We start from the raw sequence: 21,292 nt of genomic DNA, 5'->3' as shown, positions 1-21,292 counted from the left end.
GTCTCCGTAGACAGGTCTGACGTTATTCTGATGGGCTTTCCTCTGTAAGTAAGGAGCCTCTTTGCCTTGGCGGCTTTCAAGAGATTATACCTACAATTTTAATTCCTCAATTTGATTATCAGGTGTTGTGATGTTTTTTTGGAATGTATAATCTTGGGTGGAGACTGTTCAGCCTCTAGTACCTGAATGCTGGTTCCATTCGCAAGATTGGGAAAATTTTCATAAATAACTTGTTCCACTATATCTTCTAGAATTCTTTCTTTTTCCTCCCCTTCAGGGATTCCAATAATTCTGACGATGGAAGTTCATGGCATCATTTATTCCCCTGATTCTGTTTTCGTAGTTTCTAAGCTTTTTGTTCCAGTCTTTCTCCTGAACCTTTCTCTCTATCTGTTTTTCTTCCAGATCACTAATTCTATCTTCTGTCTCAGTTACCTAGCCTTGAGAGAGTTTAGATTAGATTGGAACTCATTGAGAGCATTGTCAACCTCCTCCCTGGTAGCTTTAAGCTCCACCCTAACATTGTGAACATCCTGTCTGGTCGCTTTCAGTTCGGCCCTAATCAATTCTTTTTGGTCATCCATGGCTTTCTCCAACCTAGCTATTGCCTGGATAATTGTTAGCCTGAATTCTCTTTCAGACATATTGTCTATGTTGATAGTCGTTAGCTCTCTTGACGAAGGTCCATCCTCTGTGTTTTTCTTCAGTTGGGCATTCCTCCTCCTAGTCATTTTGGTGGGAGATGACTGAACAGATGTAGCTGGATGTATCCACTGTTTTGCATTCAAGGTGCACCCTGGAACACTTCTGAGCAATCAGGATTCCCCCACCAAACGAGAGGAAACAAAAGAAAAAGAAAAAAAAAAGAGAAAAAGAGAGGAGAGAGACAGGAAAGAAAGGGAAGATGAAAAAGAAGGTCAGCCCAGATGGGCCTCAAGGTAAAATTTATGAAGTAGACAAAGAAATAGAGATAAGAAGACTGATACAAGTATATGACAAGAGATATATATATATATATATATATATATATATATATATATGCAAATAAAGAAAGAACCTCATCAAAAAGAACCCCCCTGTAAAATTTATATGCTATCAGGACAAACACAAAAAACATAGAAACACTGGTGGAAGAAGATGGGAGAATTCTTATAAATCCTCAGTGTGTGTGAGGAAGGTTGTTTTGATTCTCTGGTTGTATTTAATATTTTTGTTAAAGGACTCAACTTTCCTAAGATAAAGGGGATTAAAAATTGGTTTACCTATTGGGGTAGTATTGATTGGAGAAAGGGGATTATTTTGAAGTTTAAATCTGTATGAATATTAGAGGATAAAAATAAAAAGGAATAAACTAGACTAAACTAAACTAAAATTTTAAAGAAGGAATTCAAAAAATAAAAATGCAAAAAAAAATACGTGTATGTTCAGGTTAGAAAGGTTAGAAAGGTATTATGCAAGTTGATGAACTGTACAGCTCTCTGTCATGGTAAATAGGTTAAAAAAATTACCTATGTGTAAAAAAAAAAAAAAAAAAAAAAGAACCGGAATAGTGGGAACCAGTGAACCATACAAGTTTTCCTATGAAGTAGTGGTTGTTCTCTTGTCGTCCTTTTTTTTTTTTTTTTTTTTTTTTTTTACTCTTTCTTGGTTTGTTTTCTTGGGGAGGGGCCTGCCACGTGGGTTGTCAGTCAATGATGTTTCCTGAGTTTAGTCTTCCGGCCCCCCTCAAGGGAGTCGGCTCTGAGGAAATTGGTTTTTTTTCAGGCTTTTGTTCTCTGGCGGGTTTTATGCTTGTTCATTTTTTTTTTCTCTCACCTTGACCGCCTTTTATGGTTTTGTAGTTTTAGAGGAAAACAAACTGCACCCTGATCTCCCTCTCAGAGAGAAGCCTCAGTCTGGGTGCAGAGCTTAAATAAGTTCCCCCTTGGCCACTGGCAGAGCAGGTTCCAAGTTGCAAATCCTGGGGGCGCAGGATCTTTTGCTTGTACTCAAATCCAAGGCAGTGGCAGCTGTCTGGGAGCTCCCAACCGCCAGAGAGGTTCCAAACAGCGATCACACAGTGAGATTTTGCCACTGGCCCGGGCTGGGAGTGCCTGGCTTGCGCACACCTCTTTCAGAGGTGGCTATGGGTCACAAGCACATCTCAGGCACTGAGAAAGGGGCGCAGGTCAGTAATCACCAGGCTCCGCTTTTGCGCACCTCTGTCAGGGGAGAGTTTGGGGTGCACAGCTTAGGCTTTGAAATAATGGCGCGGGTCAAAGAGCACCAGCCGGGCCTCTGTAACTCAGGGGAGCATGAGGGACGTGCGCAAATATCTCAAGCTTGGTGTTAGGGCTCGTGCATTCTTCCAACTGGCGTGGCTCCCATCCCCTCACAGGAGCTTGAGTCCAGGCATTCTTGGGCGCACTGGCTGCTTAGAGACCAAGAGCTGGTTTCTCTGCCGAACTCTATCTGCCTCAGCGCCGGGGAGGCTGTCCTGGGACCAAGAACTTAAGCCCCTGTCCCTAGCCACCCGGATTCCCACAATTTCCTCCCCCACGATTCTTTGCTCTTTTGGAGTGCTTTCAACCAGTCTCCAAGTTAATGCTCATCCCCAGATGCAGGGCACTCTTGCTCCTATTGGGGTATTACTTTCCTCTGGTGGCCTCTGGTGGCTCCCTCCCTCTTTTGTTTATCTTCCGATATCAGTCCCCCATTCCCACTCTGCTTTACCTGCCCACTGGCATCTTCTGCCCCTGTAGAGATGCAGACATGTATAATTCTGATCTCAGGCTGATTTCATGGGTGATCAGAGTTCTTTGGTAGGTAATCAGCTCACTTTGGGGTACCAGCTGAAAAGGCGTCTCCTCCTACTCCCCTGCCATCTTCAATTCTCTAACATGATTCTTTATATGGAAAACTCAAAAGACTCCACCACCAAACTACTAGAACTCATACAGCAATTCAGCAACGTGGCAGGATACAAAGTCAATGTACCGAAATCAGTGGCTTTCTTATACACTAACAATGAAAATACAGAAAGGAAAATTAGAGAATAGATTCCATTTACTATAGCACTAAAAACCATAAGATACCTGCGAAGAAACCTAACCAAGGAAGTAAAGGAAATGTACTCTAGGAACTACAGAACTCTCATGAAAGAAATTGAAGAAGACACAAAAAGATTGAAGAACATTTCATGCTCCTGGATCAGAAGAATAAACATTTTTAAAATGTCCATACTGTCTAGAGAAATCTATACTTTTAATGTCATTCTGACCCAAATTCCACCGGTATTTTTCAAAGAGCTGGAGCAAATAATTCTAAAATTTATATGGAATCAGAAGAGGCCCCGAATCGCTAAGGAAACGTTGAAAAAGAAAAATAAAACAGGGGGCATCATGTTACCTGATTTCAAGATTTACTACAAAGCTGTGATCACCAAGAACACATGGTACTGACATAAAACCAGACTCATAGACTAGTGGAACAGAGTAGAGAGCCCAGATATGGACCCTCAACTCGATGGTCAAATAATCTTAGACAAAACAGGAAAAAATATACAGTGGAAAAAAGTCTCTTCAATAAATGATGCAGGGAAAACTGGACAGCTATATGCAGAATAATGAAACTTGACCATTCTCTTATATCATTCACCAAGATAAACACAAAATGGATAAAAGACCTCAGTGTGAGACAGGAATCCTTCAGAATCCTAAAGAACATAAGCCATACCCTCTTTGATATCATCCACAGCAACTTCATTCAAGATATGTCTCCAAAGGCAAGGGAAACAAAAGCAAATATGACCTTTTGGAAGTTCATCAAGATCAAAAGCTTCTACACAGCAAAGGAAACAGTCAACAAAACAAAGAGGCACCCAAAGAATGGGAGAAGATATTAGCAAATGACAGTACAGACAAAAATGTTGATATCCAGGATCTACAAAGAACCCCTCAAACTCAACACACACAAAACGGGTAATCATATTAAAAAAATGGGCAGAAGATATGAACAGACACTTTTCCAATGATGACATACAATTGGCTTTCAGACACATGAAATAATGTTTGTCATTACTAGCCTTCAGGAAAATGCAAATTAAAACCACATTGAGATACCACCTTACACCAGTTAGAATGGCCAGAATTAGGAAGACAGGAAACAATGTGTGTTGGATAGGATGTGGAGAAAGGGAAACCCTCTTACACTGTTGGTGGGAATGCAAGTTGGTACAGCCACTTTGGAAAACAGTGTGGATATTCTTCAAGAAATTAAATATAAAGCTTCCCTATGACCCTGCCATTGCACTACTGGGTATTTACCACAAAGATACAGATGTGGTGAAAAAAAGGACCATCTGTACCTCAATGGTTATAACAGCAATGGCCATGGACGCCAAACTGTGGAAAGAACTAAGATGCCCTTCAACGGACGAATAGATAAGGAAGATGTGGTACATATACACTATGGAGTATTATGCATCCATCAGAAAGGATGAATATCTAACTTTTGTAGCAACATGGATGGGACTGGAAGAGTTTATGATGAGTGAAATAAGTCAAGCAGAGAGAGTCAATTATCATATTGTTTCACTTATTTGTAGAGCCTAACAAATAGCATGGAGGACAAGGGGAGATTGATAGGAGAAGGGAGTTGAGGGAAATTGGAAGGGGAGGTGAAAAACAATCTGAGGGTTTTGAAGGGGCGGGGGATGGGAGGTTGGTGTAACCAGGTGGTGGGTATTAGAGAGGGCAGGGATTTCATGGAGCACTGGGTGTGGTCAAAAACAATAAATACTGTAACGCTGAAAATAAAAAAAAACAATGTAGTTAAAGTTAATTTGATATATTTAATAAATTTAGGTATATAAATATACATGCATATATTTATATATATCTATGTATACTTAGGTATATATATCTATATATATCCAGGTATATATTTATGTATTACACAAGCGAATCTTACATAAATTATATATACATGATACATATACATACAACATAATAAAATTATATATAGTTAAATACTATAATTTAAACATAAATCATATGGAATGACATATATATAGCACATATAATTTATAAACATATAACATATAGTTATATATGCTTAATTATATATGATTATGTACATACAATATACATAGAATATATGAATTATACATACATAAAATTATATCTATAAATTAGTACTATTAAATAAATATATGTATAAATATGTATATCAAATTGTCCTATTTTAATGTATTTTATGTTTTGGTCAATTTAATATAAATGAACTAATTATTATGTGTGAGTATAATATAACTACATACTTACTAGGTATTAGTAGTTAAAATAGAGTAATGCAGAATATCTGAATAAATTTAACTTTTCAATAGTAAGAAATATTAACATAAACAACATTTGGTTTTTATCCAAGAATCTGGGAGGAACAAAGATCTGTGTAAACATATGGGAAGTTTTCATTACCCCGACCCATCAGACTGTCCTGAGGCCATTCTGCATTATTAATGATTCTGTCTCCAACCTGCTCTCAGGAGGCATTGCCACATGAACAAAAACAAAACAACAAATAATAAGATTCACCTCCAATTACAGAAGCCTACAGTAATAGTTGTAGATGAATCTGTGTGGATGTATCTGAAATGTCAAGTATAGAAGTGAGAGATAAGTTGAAAATTTTCACCGAAAGTACTCGAGAAGTTTATGCAGGAAATGATCGTGGCACTGCCCAGAAGTGAGAAAAACAGTGACCTAATGTATTTGATTTGTGTCTTTATGGAGAAACATGCAAATGTTATAAGAACACTTTGTTTTTGTTTTTGTTTTTTTAAAGATTTTATTTATTTATTTGGCAGACAGAGATCAGAAGTAGGCAGAAAGGCAGGCAGAGAGAGACGAGGAAGCAGGACCCCTGCTGAGCAGAGATCCTGATGTGGGGCTTGATCCCAAGACCCTGGAATCAGGACCTGAGCCAAAGGCAGAGCATTAACCCCCTGAGCCACCCAGGCACCCCAAGAACACTTTGAATACAGTTAATAAAGAATTGATTATAGGGGAACCTGGAAAGCTCTGCTGAGCAGAGAGTTTTGCTCCCCCTTTCTCTTTCTGCTTGCCTCTGTCCACTTGTGAACTCTGTCTGTCAAACAAATAAATAAAATCTTTTAAAAAAGACTATATATCTATATATGGAGATATATAGATGCCCCAGTAATAAGCACAGGGTAAGTCACTGATAAGTACATGACTCATTAAGTAGAGGACTTCAGAAAGATAATCATATTTGGATTGTAATGTGTATAAGATTAATTAAATAGGCCTTTAAGAAATAAAACAAAATTCAAACAATCAGACAGATACTTGTGAACTTTTAAAAAACAAAATTATATTTATGCCTAAAACTTACATTGCCTTCAATTCTGGGAAGAACTATTGTGACTCAAATAATCTGTCATAGAATGAAGGTGAAAACAGTAAAGTGGTTAATATTATGTATGACCTTCTTACCTGAATCATAGGGAACAAGACAGAGCCCTACCCTCATGGCTCCTACATTCATGAAATAAAGACCTTGAAACTTGATGATAGGGTTGATGGATGCTAAAATAAAAGTATAGGAGAGCTAGAATAGACTGACAAAGGACAGAAAAACGTATTTATCCTGAGCTGACCAAATAAATTTATATAATACAGTTTATTTAAATATAAATAAGTATCTAAGTATACTGATATACTTATATATAAGTATTAAATATAAGTATACTTAATATAAGTATTATAATATAATACTTATATAAGTATTATTACTTATAAAAATATAAGTAAGATATAACACATTGGACGACTCCAGGAAGGGAACTGCTGGTGTTTTTTTAATAATGTGATGTGCCCAGAGCCTGCTGAAGAATCTCTGATAAAGATGGAGAAGATGGAGAAGATGAAGGTGATGACAGAAGTGAGAATATTTGTCTTTTGACATTTTCATATAGACTTTATATTCTAGGCAGTGAAGATGATCACATGTAGGCAACTCAAATGATTATACACATTTTATTTCAATTTTTAAACTACCCTTCTGCCAAAGTGATTGAATGTCTGGAAGGAGATGATGCTGCCACTCAGGGGGTCAATTAAGTGACAGAGTTCAGAATAAGGATACAGGTGGTATCAGCGTATTAGATTTCATACAACAATGTTAGGCAGAGGGTCTGGAGAACAAGCACAGACAATAGTTTTGTGTTTATTTTCCTTCATAGCCAACTCACAGACACAATGCCTAAATTGGAGAAAAGATCAGGGTCAGACTGAGACTTACTGAAACAGGTGTATGCAACGTCCAATTGTATGAGAACAGAATTCAACTAGAAGCAAAGATGTTCCCAGGAGCCAAGATAACAGCCAGAGTCCAGTCCTCAAGAAATGTACTGTAGGGTGTTGATTCCTCTATGTAATGCTGCCAGTGAGGGGTAACTGGTTACATGGTGCTTTGTGCACTCATCTTTAAGGAAATTCATGTAACAGGAATAGTAAGGAGAACCGGGCTTTGTGTTAGTGAGAGTCAAATAAGAGAATAATAAAAAAAAAATAAAAATCACAGTATAATCTTACATGATGAGTGTGCAAATGAAGAAAAGATGGAAAACAAGATCAAAGCTACCATTAATTCAGAATTTCTCAGCATCAGCAAATATGATACATTGTGCTAGATAATTTTTGTTCTGTGACTGTTCTGTCTTTTGTATTTTGCAGCATCCTCTAGATGCCAGGAGCACCGGTACATCAATGTCTCTGGACATTGCAGGATGACCCTGGGCAGAGGGCAGTTCCAGTTCCAGTTAGGAACCAACATGTTAACTGAAAATTTAAATCACATAAAGGCTTATAACTTATGTTACGTGTGCTAAGCAGTAACTATATATCCTTGTTTATTTTTATGTCTGTTTAATGTGCAGGCAACAAGTTGCCAGAGGTAAATTCACCAGATCAATGTCACATTTATAATAAATGGAAATACTAGAAATAAATTGAAGGTTTAACACCAAATTCTAAGCATTTTGCTTGTGAAATGTAGCAGTATTAACCCACCATGAAACACAACAAAAAGAAGCATACATTTTAGTAATCTGTGTGCAAGTTCACATGTATGTATATAACTATGACTCTAATTGATTTTTATTTGTGAAATTTTATGGAAACACACCACAAATATAGATTAACAATGTCTGTATTGGTTATTGACAAATTAATTTGTGTAAATATTAAATTAGATACTTAAATGTTTAAAATATTCAAGAAGCACACAACATGAAAGCATTAAGTTCTCTTTGTATCTCCAATCTTGGGATTGGTTTAATTAGGATTTAGTGGAAAGAGGGAGTTCATGTGGGACGGAGTTCATTCCATATATGGATGCAGAATTAAGTATTGTAACAAAGGTAAGGTACTGGCGGGGGACAAAGATGGCAGGGAAGTAGGAGGAGGCGCGTTTTCAACCTGTACCCTAAAGTGAGCTGATTACCTACCAAAGAACTCCAATCACCCATGAAATCAGCCTGAGATCAGAATTATACACGTCTGGATCTCTACAGGGGAAGAAGATGCCAGTGGTCAGGTAAAGCAGAGTGGGAATGGCGGACTGATATCAGAAGATAAACAAAAGGGGGAGGGAGCCACCAGAGGCAACTGGTTGGAAAGTAATACCCCTAATAGGAGCTAGAGTGCCTTGTGTCTGGGGACCAGCATTAACTTGGAGACTGGTTGAAAGCACTCCAAAAGAGCAAAGGATCACGCGGGGGGGGGGGATCGTGGGAATGGGGCAGCTAGGGGCAGGGGCTTAAGTCCCTGGTCCCAGGAAGCCTCCCCTGGTGCTGAGCCAGAGAAAGTGTGGTGGAGAAACCAGGCCTTGGTCCCTAAGCTGCCAGCGCACCCGAGAATGTGTGGGTTCTGGCTCCTGTGAGGGGATGGGAGCCACACCGGTCAGCAGAACGCGCGAGCCCTGCTACAAAGCCTGAGATACGTGTGTCTCGCGCTCATCCCTCACACTCCCCTGAGAGATTTACAAAGGCCTAGGCGGCGCTCTTTGACCCCCGCCATTGTTTCAGAGCCTAAGACACACATCACAATCTCTCCCCTGACAGAGCTGTGCAAAAGACCAGCCTGGTGCTTTCTGACCTGTGCCCCGTTCTCAGTGCCTGAGACGCGTGCGTGACCCAGAGCCGCCCCTGAAAGAGGTGCACGCAAGCCAGGCACTCTTAGACCCAGAAAGACCAGGCATTCCCAGCCCATGCCAGTGGAAAAATCTCAGTGTGGGGATCACTGCTTGGAATCTATTTTAAATCTGGAGCTCCAAGACTGCTGGTGCTGCCTTGGTTTGGGGTACAAGCAAAAGATCCTGCATCCCCAGGGACCACGTCTCTGAACCTGCTCAGCCAGCGACAAAGGGGGAACTCATCTGAGCTCTGCAGTCAGAATGAAGCTTCTCTCTGAGAGGGAGGTCAGGGTGCAGTTTGATTTCCTCTAAAACTACAAAAACCATCAAAAGTGGTCAAGGTGAGAGAAAAAAAAAGTGAACAAACATAAAAACCGCCAGAGAACAAAAGCCTGAAAAAAAAAAAAAAACCAGTTTCCTCAGAGCCCACCCCCTTGAGGGTGGCGGGATGTCTCAACTCAGGGAACATCATTGACTGAAAACCCACATGGCAGGCCCCTACCACAGAAAACAAACCGAGAAAGAAAAAAATAAATAAATAAATAAGACTGCAAGGGAACAACCACCACTTCTTCATAGGACAACTTTTATTTTCAACTCATTCCCACTATTCTGTTTCTTTTTTTTTTAATATAGATAATATTTAACCTATTTACCATCACAGTGAGAAGTCCAGTACATCAAATTCGATAATAACCTTCTAACCTGAACTTTTTGATACATACACCTGTGTTTTTCTTTTATATTTCTATTTTTGAATTTATTTTTTTTTAATTTTAGTTTAGTTTAGTCTAGTTTATTCCTTTTTATTTTTATTTTCTAATATTCATATAGAGTTAAATTTCAAAGAATCCCTATTCCCAAATCAATACTATCCCTATAGGTAAACCAATTTTTAGTGCTGCTTTATCTTAGGAAAGTTGAGTCCTTTAACAAAGATATCAAGATACATCCAGGAAGAATCAGAACAACCTTCCTCACCAACACTGGGATTTATAACCATTCTCCCAACTTTTTCTTCCACTGCTGTTTCTGTGTTTTTGCATTTGTCCTGATAGTATATAAATCTTATACTTAGGGTTCTTTTTGATGAGGTTCTTCCTTTATTTGCATATATATGTTTTTTCTAGGGTCATATACTTTTATCAGTCTTTTTGTTTGTCTGTTTTTGTTTATATACTTCGTAAATCGTACATTGGGGCTCATTTGGCTAAACCTACGTTTTCATATTCCCTTTCTTTCCTCTCTCTCTCTCTCTTTTTCTTTTCTTTTCTTTTGTCTCTCGTTTGATTGGGGATTACTGATTGCTGAGAAGTGTTCCAGAGTGCACCTTGACTGCACAACGGTCGATACATCCAGCTACATCTGTTCAGTCACCTCCCACCAAAATTACTAGGAGGAGGAATGCCCAAAAGAAGAAAAACACAGAGGATGGACCTTCTGCAACAGAGCTAATGGCTATCAACATAGACAATATATCATAAAGAGAATTCAGGCTAACAATTATCCAGGAAATAGCTAGGTTGGAGAAAGCCATGGATGACCATATAGAATTGATTAGGGCTGAACTGAAAGCGACCAGACAGGATATTCACAATGTTAGGGCGGAGCTTAAAGCTATCAGGGAAGAGGTTCACAGTGCTCTCAATGAGTTCCAATCTAATTTAAACTCTCTCAAAGCTAGGGTAACTGAGACAGAAGATAGAATTAGTGATCTGGAAGAAAAACAAATAAAGAGAAAGGATCAGGAGGAAGCCTGGAACAAACAGCATAGAAACCATGAAAACAGAATCAGGGAAACAAATGATGTCATGAAGGCTTCCAACATAAGAATTATTGGAATTCCTGAAGGGGACGAAAAAGAAAGAATTCTAGAAGATACAGTGGAACAAGTCCTTCGTGAAAATTTTCCCAATCTCGCGAATGGAGCCAGCATTCAGGTAGTAGAGGCTGAACAGTCTCCACCCAAGATTATACATTCCCAAAAAACATCACAACACCTGATAGTCAAATTGAGGAATCATAATTGTAGTATAATCTCTTGAAAGCCACCAGGGCAAAGAGGCTCCTTACTTACAGAGTGAAGCCCATCAGAATAATGTCAGACCTGTCCACAGAGACCTGGCAAGCCAGAAAGGGCTGGCAAGATATATTCAGGGCACTAAATAAGAAGAAATGCAGCAAAGAATACTTTATCCAGAAAAACTGACATTCAAAATGGATGGAGAGATAGAGTTTTCAAGACCAGCAAGGCTTAAAAGACTATGCAACTGCCAAGCTGACACTGCAGGAAATATTAACGGGGGTTCTATAAAAGGGGGAAAATACCAAGAATAACATTGAACAGAAATATAGAGACAGTCTACAGAAAGAAAGACTTCAAGGGTAACTCGATGTCAATAAAAACGTATCTATCAAAAATCACTCTCAATGTGAATGGCCTAAATGCACCCATAAAATGGCACAGGGTAGCAGATTGGATAAAATGACAGGACCCATCTATATTTTGTCTACAAGAGACCCATTTTGAACCTAAAGATACACCCAGACTGAAAGTGAAGGCATGGAAAAACATCTTTCATGCAAATGGGCCTCAAAAGAAGGCTCAGGTAGCAATACTCATATCAGATAAATTAGATTTTTTAAAGATTTTATTTATTTATTTGAAATAGAGAGAGAGAGAGAGATCACAAGTAGGCAGAGATGCAGGCAGAGAGAGGGAGAAGCAGACACCCCACTGAGCAGAGAGCCCGATGCGGGCCTCGATCCCAGGACCCTTAAATCATGACCTGAGCTGAAGGCAAAGGCTTAACCCACTGAGCAACCCAGGTGCCCCACATCAATTAGATTTTAAAACTAAAGACTGTAGTCAGATATACAGAAGGACACTACATCATTCTTAAAGGGACTATCCATCACGTTGATCTAACAATTGTAAATATCTATGCCCCCAATATGGTAGCAGACAACCACATAAGAAAATTGTTAATCAAGATAAAGAATCATATTGATATGAATACATTAATCATATGAGATCTTAACACAACTCTCTCAGAAATAGACAGATGATCAAAGTAGAAAATCAATAAAGAAACACATTGGGCCAGATGGACCTCATAGATATATACAGAACATCCCACCCTAAAAAAACAGAATACTCATTCTTCCCAAGTGCACATGGATCCTTCTCACGAATAGACCACATACTGGGTCCCAAATCAGAACTGAACCAATACCAAAAGACTGAGATTATTACCTGCATATTCTCAGATCACAATGCTTTGAAACTAGAGCTCAATCACAAGGAAAAGTTCCGAAGGAACTCAAACACATGGAAGCTAAAGACCACCTTGCTTAAGAATGCTTGGCTCATCCAGGAGATCAAAAAAAAAAAAAAAAAGAAAAAAGAAAGAAAGAAAGAAAGTGAAACAATTCATGGAAACCAATGAGAATGAAGACACTACATTCCAAAACCTATGGGATACTGCATAAGGCGGTTCTAAGGGGGAAATACATAGCCATCCAAGCCTCTCTCAAAAAAAATGAAAAATCCATAACACAGCAGCTGTCTCTACACCTTAAAGAACTGGAGAATCAACAACAAATCAAACCAACTCCACACATAAGGGAAACAATCAAGATTAGAGCTGAGATGAATGAGATAGAAACCATAGATACAGTAGAGTGTATCAATGAAACTAGAAGCTGTTTTTTTGAAGGAATCAATAAGATCGAGAAACCACTGTCCACACTAATTGAAAAGAAAAGAGAGAAAGCCCAAATTCATAAAATTATGAATGAAAGGGGAGAGATCACAATGAACACCAAAGAAGTAGAAACAATCATCAGAAGTTATTATCAACAGTTATATTCCAATAAGCTAAGCAACCTAGATGAAATAGATGCATTCCTGGAAAACTATAAACTCCGATAATTGAACCAGGAAGAAATTGACAACTTGAATAGACTGATATCTAGTAACGAGATTGAAGCAGTGATCAAAAACCTCCCAAAAAACTAGAGCCCAGGTCCTTTTAGATTCCCTGGGGAATTCTACCAAACTTTCAAAGAAGAAATAACACCTATTCTCCAGAAGCGGTCTCAAAAAATTGAAACAGAAGTAAAACGTCCAGACTCTTTCAATGAAGCCAGCATTACCCTGATCTCCAAACCAGGCAAAGACCCTATCAAAAGGAGAATTTCAGACCAATATCACTGATGAAAATGGATGCTAAGATTCTCAACAAGATCCTACCAAGCAGGACCCAACAGCACATTAAAAAGATTATCCACCATGACCAGGTGGGATTCATCCCTGGGATACAAGGATGGTTCAACATTCGCAAATCAATCAATGTGATAGAACAAATCAACAAGAGAAGAGAGAAGAGCCACATGGTCCTCTCAATTGATGCAGAAAAAGCATTTAACAAATTCAGCATCCGTTCCTGATTAAAATGCTTCAAAGTATAGGGATAGAGGGAACGTTCCTGAACTTCATCAAATCTATCTATGAAAGACCCACAGCAAATATGATCCTCAATGGGAAAAAGCTTGCATTCTTCCCGTTGAGATAAGGAACACGACAAGGATGCCCATTCTCACCACTCTTGTTCAACATAGTATTAGAAATCTTAGCCACAGCAATCAGACAAGAAAGAGAAATAAAAGGCATCCACATTGGCAACGAAGAAGGAAAACTCTATCTTTTCGCAGATGACATCATTCTTTATATGGAAAACCCAAAAGACTCCACCCCCAAACTACTAGAACTCATACAGCAATTCAGCAAAGTGTCAGGATACAAAGTCAATGTACAGAAATCAATGGCTTTCTTATATACTAATAATGAAAATACAGAAAGGAAATTAGAGAATCGATTTCATTAACTATAGCACCAAGAACCATAAGATACCTGGGAATAAACCTAACCATAGTGGTAAAGGATCTGTATTCGAGGAACTACAGAACACTCATGAATGAAATTGAAGAAGACACAAAAAGATGGAAGACCATCCATGCTCTTGAATCAGAAGAATAAACATTATTAAAATATCTATACTGCCTAGAGAAATCTATGTTTTTAACGTCATTCTGATCACAATTCCCCCGGTATTCTTCAAAGAGCTGGAGGATATAATCCAAAAATTTTTATGGAACGAGGAAAGACCCAGAATCGCTAAGGGAATGTTGAAAAACAAAACAGAACAAAAAATCTGGGGGCATCAAGGTACCTGATTTCAAGCTTTACCACAAAGCTGTGATCACCAAAACAGCATGTTACTGGCATAGAAACAGACACATAGACCAGTGAAACAGAGTAGAGAGCCCAGATAAGTATCTCAGCTCTATGAGCAAATAATCTTCGATAAAACAGGAAAAAATATAAAGTGGAAAAAAGACATTCTCTTCAAAAAATGGTGCTGGGAAAACTGGGCAAGTATATGTAGAAGAATGAAACTCGACCATTCTCTTACACTGTACACAATGATAAATTCGAAATGGATAAAAGACCTCAACATGAGACAGGAATCCATCAGAATCCTAGAGGAGAACATATGCAGTAATCACTTCGATATCAGCCACAGAAACTTCTTTCAAGATATGTCTCCAAAGGCAAAGGAAACAAAAGCAAAAATAATCTTTTGGGACTTCATCAAAATGAAAAGCTTCTGCACAGCAAAGTAAACAGTCAAAAAAACAAAGAGGCAACACACGGAATGGGAGAAGATATTTGCAAATGACAGTACAGACAAAAGGTTATATCCAGGATCTTTAATGAACTCCTCAAACTCAACACACCCAAAACAGAAAACATATCAAAAAATGGGCAGAAGATATGAACAGACACTTCCCCAGAGAAAACATACAAATGGCTATCAGACACATAAAAAAATGTTCATCATCACTAGCCCTCAGGGTGATTCAAATTAAAACCACATTGAGATATCACCTTACACCAGTTAGAATGGCCAGAATTAGCAAGACAGGAAACAACATGTGTTGGAGAGGATGTGGAGAAAGGGGAACCCTCTTCTACTGTTGGTGGGAATGCAAGTTGGTGCTACGTCTTTGGAGAACAGTGTGGAGATTCCTCAAGAAATTAAAAATAGAACTTCCCTATGCCTCTGTAATTGCACTCCTAGGTATTTATGCCAAAAATACAGATGTCGTGAAAAGAAGGGCCATCTGTACCCCAATGTTTATAGCAGCAATGGCCACGGTCGCCAAACTGTGGAAAGAACCAAGATGCCCTTCAACGGATGAATGGATAAGGAAGATGTGGTTCATATACACTATGGAGTATTATGCGTCCATCAGAAAGGATGAATACCCAACTTTCGTGGCAACAAGGACGGGATTGGAAGAGATTATGCTGAATGAAATAAGTCAAGCAGAGAGAGTCAATTATCATATGGTTTCACTTATTTGTGGAGCATAACTAATATCATGGAGGTCATGGGGAGTTAGAGAGGAGAAGGCAGTTATGGAAAATTGGAAGGGAAGTTGAACCATGAGAGACTATGGACTCTAAAAAACAATCTGAGTGGTTTGAATTGGCAGTTGGTTGGGAGGTTGTGGTACCAGGTGGTGGGTATTATAGAGGGCACGGATTGCATGGAGCACTGGGTGTGGTGAAAAAATACTGAATACTGTTATTCCGAAAATAAATAAAAAAATAAATCAATTAAAAAAAAAAGTAGGGTACTTCCCATCTATACATGGGTTTGCTCAGGCTGGTTCCTTGAAGCATTTTTTAAAGATTTTATTTATTTATTTGGCAGACAGAGATCAGAAGTAGGCAGAGAAGCAGCAGAGAGAGAGATGGGGAAGCAGGCTCCTTGCTGAGCAGAAGCCAGATGCGGGGCTCAATCCCAAGACCTGAGCTGAAGCCATTAACCCACTGAGCCACCCAGGTGTCCCCCTTGAAGCATTTCTTAAACCAAAAATGATTTATAGCATATCTTTCTAGTGCAGGCTAATTTCTGTTAAGTATTCTTGCTGGTCTGAAAAGTCATTGCAGGAAAGAAGAAAAGCAGAATTTTGAAATAGTTTTGACTTGGGGATAAATTCCTGAATAGAGAATCAGAAAACACAAATTCTGGACTTAGCTCTAAACAGGCTCGTGTATTATTAAACAAATGACTGTGAATATTTGTGTCCTAGTTTTCTATTCTGTGTAACAATGAGAGCATATTTTAAGTATATGTACCAATAATAAATATGTAAATTCTAAAATTGAGTCACTTTTTCTCAATATTTTCCTTTCAAATTTCTGAATAAAAAGTTAAAACGAAAAACTAATGTAAGGAGAGTAGTTACAGAAATGTAGTATGTGAATCACTTTCAAACTTGCACAGCAACTGGAGGATAGATTATGCATATCTGTTACCTGACTTACAGAGAATAATATGAGAGCTATTTGATGAACATATCATTCTAGATAGTGATACCTTTTGACTGAAAGCAAGGATGATTTAGGCTTCATTTAGAGGTCCTGAGAAATTGCGTGTTGGTAAATGATATTGCCAGGCTTCCCTTCTTTCATATACTAGAGGCCAGATGTATACTATTTGGTCATTATAGGGAGAATGCAGAACTGAGGACACACATCTCTAAGGAGAAGATTTAAAATATGTAACTTTAATCTCTAAAGCAATTTAAATAAGTTTATTAATAAAAATAAATTTATTTAAATAAAATTACTTAGATTATTTACTTAAGTTATTTTAGAGCATAAAATAAGTTATAAAATGCATTCACAACCATCTACTCTCTTCTAGGAATAGAGAGTTCATGTTTAAATAGATACTTTAATAAAAATATAGGGTGGCTAATATGTAAGCTGTTGCTTCTTATAAGGTAAAGGATAAACATATCTTTTTAGTTCAGGATAAGTTACTTAAGTTCTAAGAATGTCTCTTATTTTATGAGTGTGGATGGTTATACCCAACTCAGAAGCTTGTTGTCAAGTTGACATAACTTTTGACACTTGTCCAGGATGCTAGTGAGATGGTTAGCAAAGTTCATGTTTTTGTCTTCTCTTCCACATATGGAAATGGCCCAGGAGTAAAACAGATTCTTGCTCATCCAGTATGCCACTTCAGACAAATGCTATCAATTTTCCTTTGTGTGCAGTGAAATTAATGCTGATGTTTAAATATCAAAGTTTTGAGGGGATTGAAATAATCAATATAGGTGAGAGTTTTTATAAATAGACTATTCACAGATTAGTTATTTTTATTTGTCTAGAAGCCGAAGAAATGGGTAAAGAAAAGCCTCCTGTAAGATCAGGAACATGGGAAGGATGCCCACTCTCATCACTATTGTTCAACATAGTACTAAATGTCCTAGCAACAGCAATCAGACAACAACAAAAAGAAATAAAAGCAATCAGACAAAAACAAAAAGATATATATATATATATATATATATATATATATATATAATATATATAATATTCTTTTACTCTCTATATAATATATAATATATTATATTCTTATATATTCTTATATATAATATATATTATATAATATATATATTCTTATATTATATATATAATATAAAAAGCAACACTACTGGCCACTGTCCACTGACAGGTGAATGGATGAATAAATAGATGAATAATATTAAGAATATTATATATATAATAAATGTGCAATTATAATACAAATGTATGTATATATGTATGTATAAATATATAATATACGATATACATATTATATATTATTTATATATTATATATTTTATATGTATTATTTTTATATATTATTTATTATATATTTCTTGTGTTTTTTATTTTAACTAGTCTGACATCTATGAGATAATACCTCTTTGCTGTTTTGACCTGAATTTCCCTGATGATGAGTGATGTTGCATATTTTCATGTGTCTGTTGCCTTCTGAATGTGTTCTTTGGAAAAATGTCATGCCTTCTGCCCATTTTTAATAAGATTGTTTTCTGAGAGTTGAGTTCTATAAGTTCATTTATATGTTTCAGATATGTCATTTTCAATTATCTTCACCCATTTGGAATGTTGGTATTTGGTTTTGTTGATCATTTCCTTTGCGTTGCAGAAGTTTTTAATTTCAATGTAGTATCAATAATCTATTTTTGCTTTTATTGCCCTTGCCTCCGGAGAAATATCTAGAAAAATGTAGCTAAGGCTTATGTCGGATAAATCAATGTCTGTGCTCTCTTATAGGATTTTTATAGTTTCAGGTCTCATATATAGCTATTTAATCTATTTTGAATTTATTTTGTGTAGGATGTTAGAAAGTGATCTAATCATTTTGTATGCTGTTGTCAGTTGTCCTACCACCACTTGTTGAAGAAATTGTCTTTTTCCCATTGTATATCCTATCTTTGTAGAAGATTATTTAAAAGAATTTGTTTAATTTTTTGACTGAGAGAGAGAGAGAGAAAGAGAGATCACAATTAGGCAGAGAGGCAGGCAGAAGGATAGGGAGAAGCAGGCTCCCTGCTGAGCACAGAGCCTGATGCCGGCCTCAATCTCAGGACCCTGAGATCATGACCTCAGCCAAAGGCAGAGGCTTAACACAGTGAGGCCCCAGGCACCCTTCCTTAGTAGAAAATTAATTGACCATATAATTGTGGGTTTATTTCTGGGTTTTCTATTGTGTTTCTTTCATTTATGTGTCCATTTTTGTACCAGCACCACATTCTCTTGATTACAACAGCTTTGTAATACAACTTTAAGTCTAAAACTAGATATGCAATTTTTTTTATTATTTAAGATTTCTATGGCTATTTTAAATCTTGTGGTTCCATACAAATTTTAATCTTGTTTTTGTATAAGTGTCATATTGTCCTCATAAAATGAGTTTGGTATAACTTCTTTCTCTTCTATTGTTTAGAACAGTAAGAGAATAGGAATTAACTTTTATTTAAATGTTTGATGCAATTCACCATTGAAGATGTCTGGTTCTGAACTTTGCTGGGACTTGTCTGATTACTGTTTCAATTTCATTGCTGGTAATGAGACTGTTCAAATTTTTTTCTTCCTGCTTCAATTTTGCTAGATGTAACATTCCTAGAAATTTATGTATTTTCTCTAGGTTGTTTAATTTCATGGCATATAATTTTTCATAATATTCCCTTATAAGTGTTTGTATTTAAATACAGTTGGCTGTTATTTCTTGTTTAAATTGTACTTTTTTTTTTATTTTAATTTCATCTCTGTCTCCCTATCTCTCTCTCTGTTTTAATGAGACTGGACAGAGGTTTATCTATTTTGTTGTTCTTTAAAAAAAAAAAAAACTATTCCTGTTTTCATTGATCTGTTTATTTATTTATTTTTGTATTTTGGGTTTCTTTAGATTATATATCATTTATTTCTGCACTAATATTTATTATATTCTGCATTTTACTGTTTTTTAATTTTATTTTTTAATTTAATTTTATTTTTTCAGTGTTCTAAGATTCATTTTTATGCACCACACCCAGTGCTCCATGCAATATGTACCTTCCTTAATACCCACAATCAGGCTCCTCCAACACCTCCCACCAACTCTCATCAAACCCTCAGTTTGATTCTCAGAGTCCACAGTCTTACATGCTTCATCTCCCCCTCTGAACTTCCCCAAGTCACTTCTCCTCTCCTTCTCCCAATGTATTCCTTGTTATTTCTTATGCTCCACAAGTAAGTGAAACCATATGATAATTGATTTCTATGTTTGACTTATTTCACTCAGCATAATCTCCTCCAAAGAAGACATTCTACTGGTTTTAAATGATTTTGTTTATTGTTCTTTTTCTAGCTCATTTCAGTGTTATGTTAGGGTATTTATTTGAGATTATTCTTGCTTTTTAAAATAAGCCGGGATTACTGTAAACTTCCATTTTAGAACTGCTTTTGCCGCATCACAAAGATTTTAGGACTGTAATATTAATTTTCATTTCATCTCTTGCAGATTTTTTTTTTCTTCTTTGATTTCTTGGTTGATGGATTTATTGTTTAGTAGTGTATATTTTAACCTTCATATACTTATGATCTTTCTATATTTTTTTTCTTATAGTTGATTTCTATTTTCTAATTTTGTGGTCAGAGAAACTGTATGACTTAGATTTTTTTTCTTACTTTGTTGAAACTTGTTTCATGCCCTAATACATGATGTAATTTGGAGAAGGCGATTTGAAAAGAATGTGTATTCTGCTGTTTTAGGGTGGATTGTTCTGAATATATGTGTTAAATTGATCAGGTTCAGTTTGTCATTCAAAGGAAATGTTTCTTTCTTGATTTTCTATATGGATGATCAGTCCATTGATGTGAGAAATTAAAATCCCTTACTATTATTGTGTTATTAGGAATTAATTCCCTTATTTTTTAAATTAACGTTTGTATGTATTTCTATGTTCTAATAGTGGGTGCATGTATATTTACAATTGTTGTATCATCTTGTTGGATTGTTCCCTTTATGTTATATAGTATTATTCTTTGTCTCCTGTTATAGACTTTGTCTTATGGGAAATTTTGTATAGTTTGGGGAACCTGGATCGTTCATTCAGTTGAATGTTGCAATCCTGACTTCAGCTCAGGTAATTATCTCTGGGTCTTAAGAACAAGCCCTGCATCGGGCTCTGAGCTCAGTAAAGAGTCTGCTTGTCCCTCATCCTTTGCCCCACAGGGTGCACACGTGTTTGTGCTTTGTCTCAATAAAATCTTTTTAAAAATACTTTTTTTTCCAGTATAAGTATTGCTACACTAGCTTTCTTTTTACACATATTTGCATGCTAAATGTTTTTCTTTACCCTCACACTTAATGTTAAGGTAAATTTGGGTGTGATATGTGTCTCATACACAGTACATAGATTTTTCAAAATATTTTATTTATTTATTTGACAGAGATCACAAGTAGACAGAGAGGCAGGCAGAGATAGAGGGGAAAGTAGGCTCCCCACTGAGCAGAGAGCATGATACAGGACTCGATCCCAGGACCCTGAGACCATGACCTGAGCCGAAGGCAGAGGGTTAACCCACTGAGCCACCCAGGTGCCCCATATATATTTTTTAAATACACTGTAACCCTGTCTTTTGATTGTAGTGTTTCATCCATTTACATTCAAAGTAGTTATT

Source organism: Mustela nivalis, assembly GCF_964662115.1.
Source record: "Mustela nivalis genome assembly, chromosome: 3".
In the NCBI taxonomy this organism is placed as follows: domain Eukaryota; kingdom Metazoa; phylum Chordata; class Mammalia; order Carnivora; family Mustelidae; genus Mustela; species Mustela nivalis.
Note: the sequence above shows the minus strand (reverse complement) of the source record.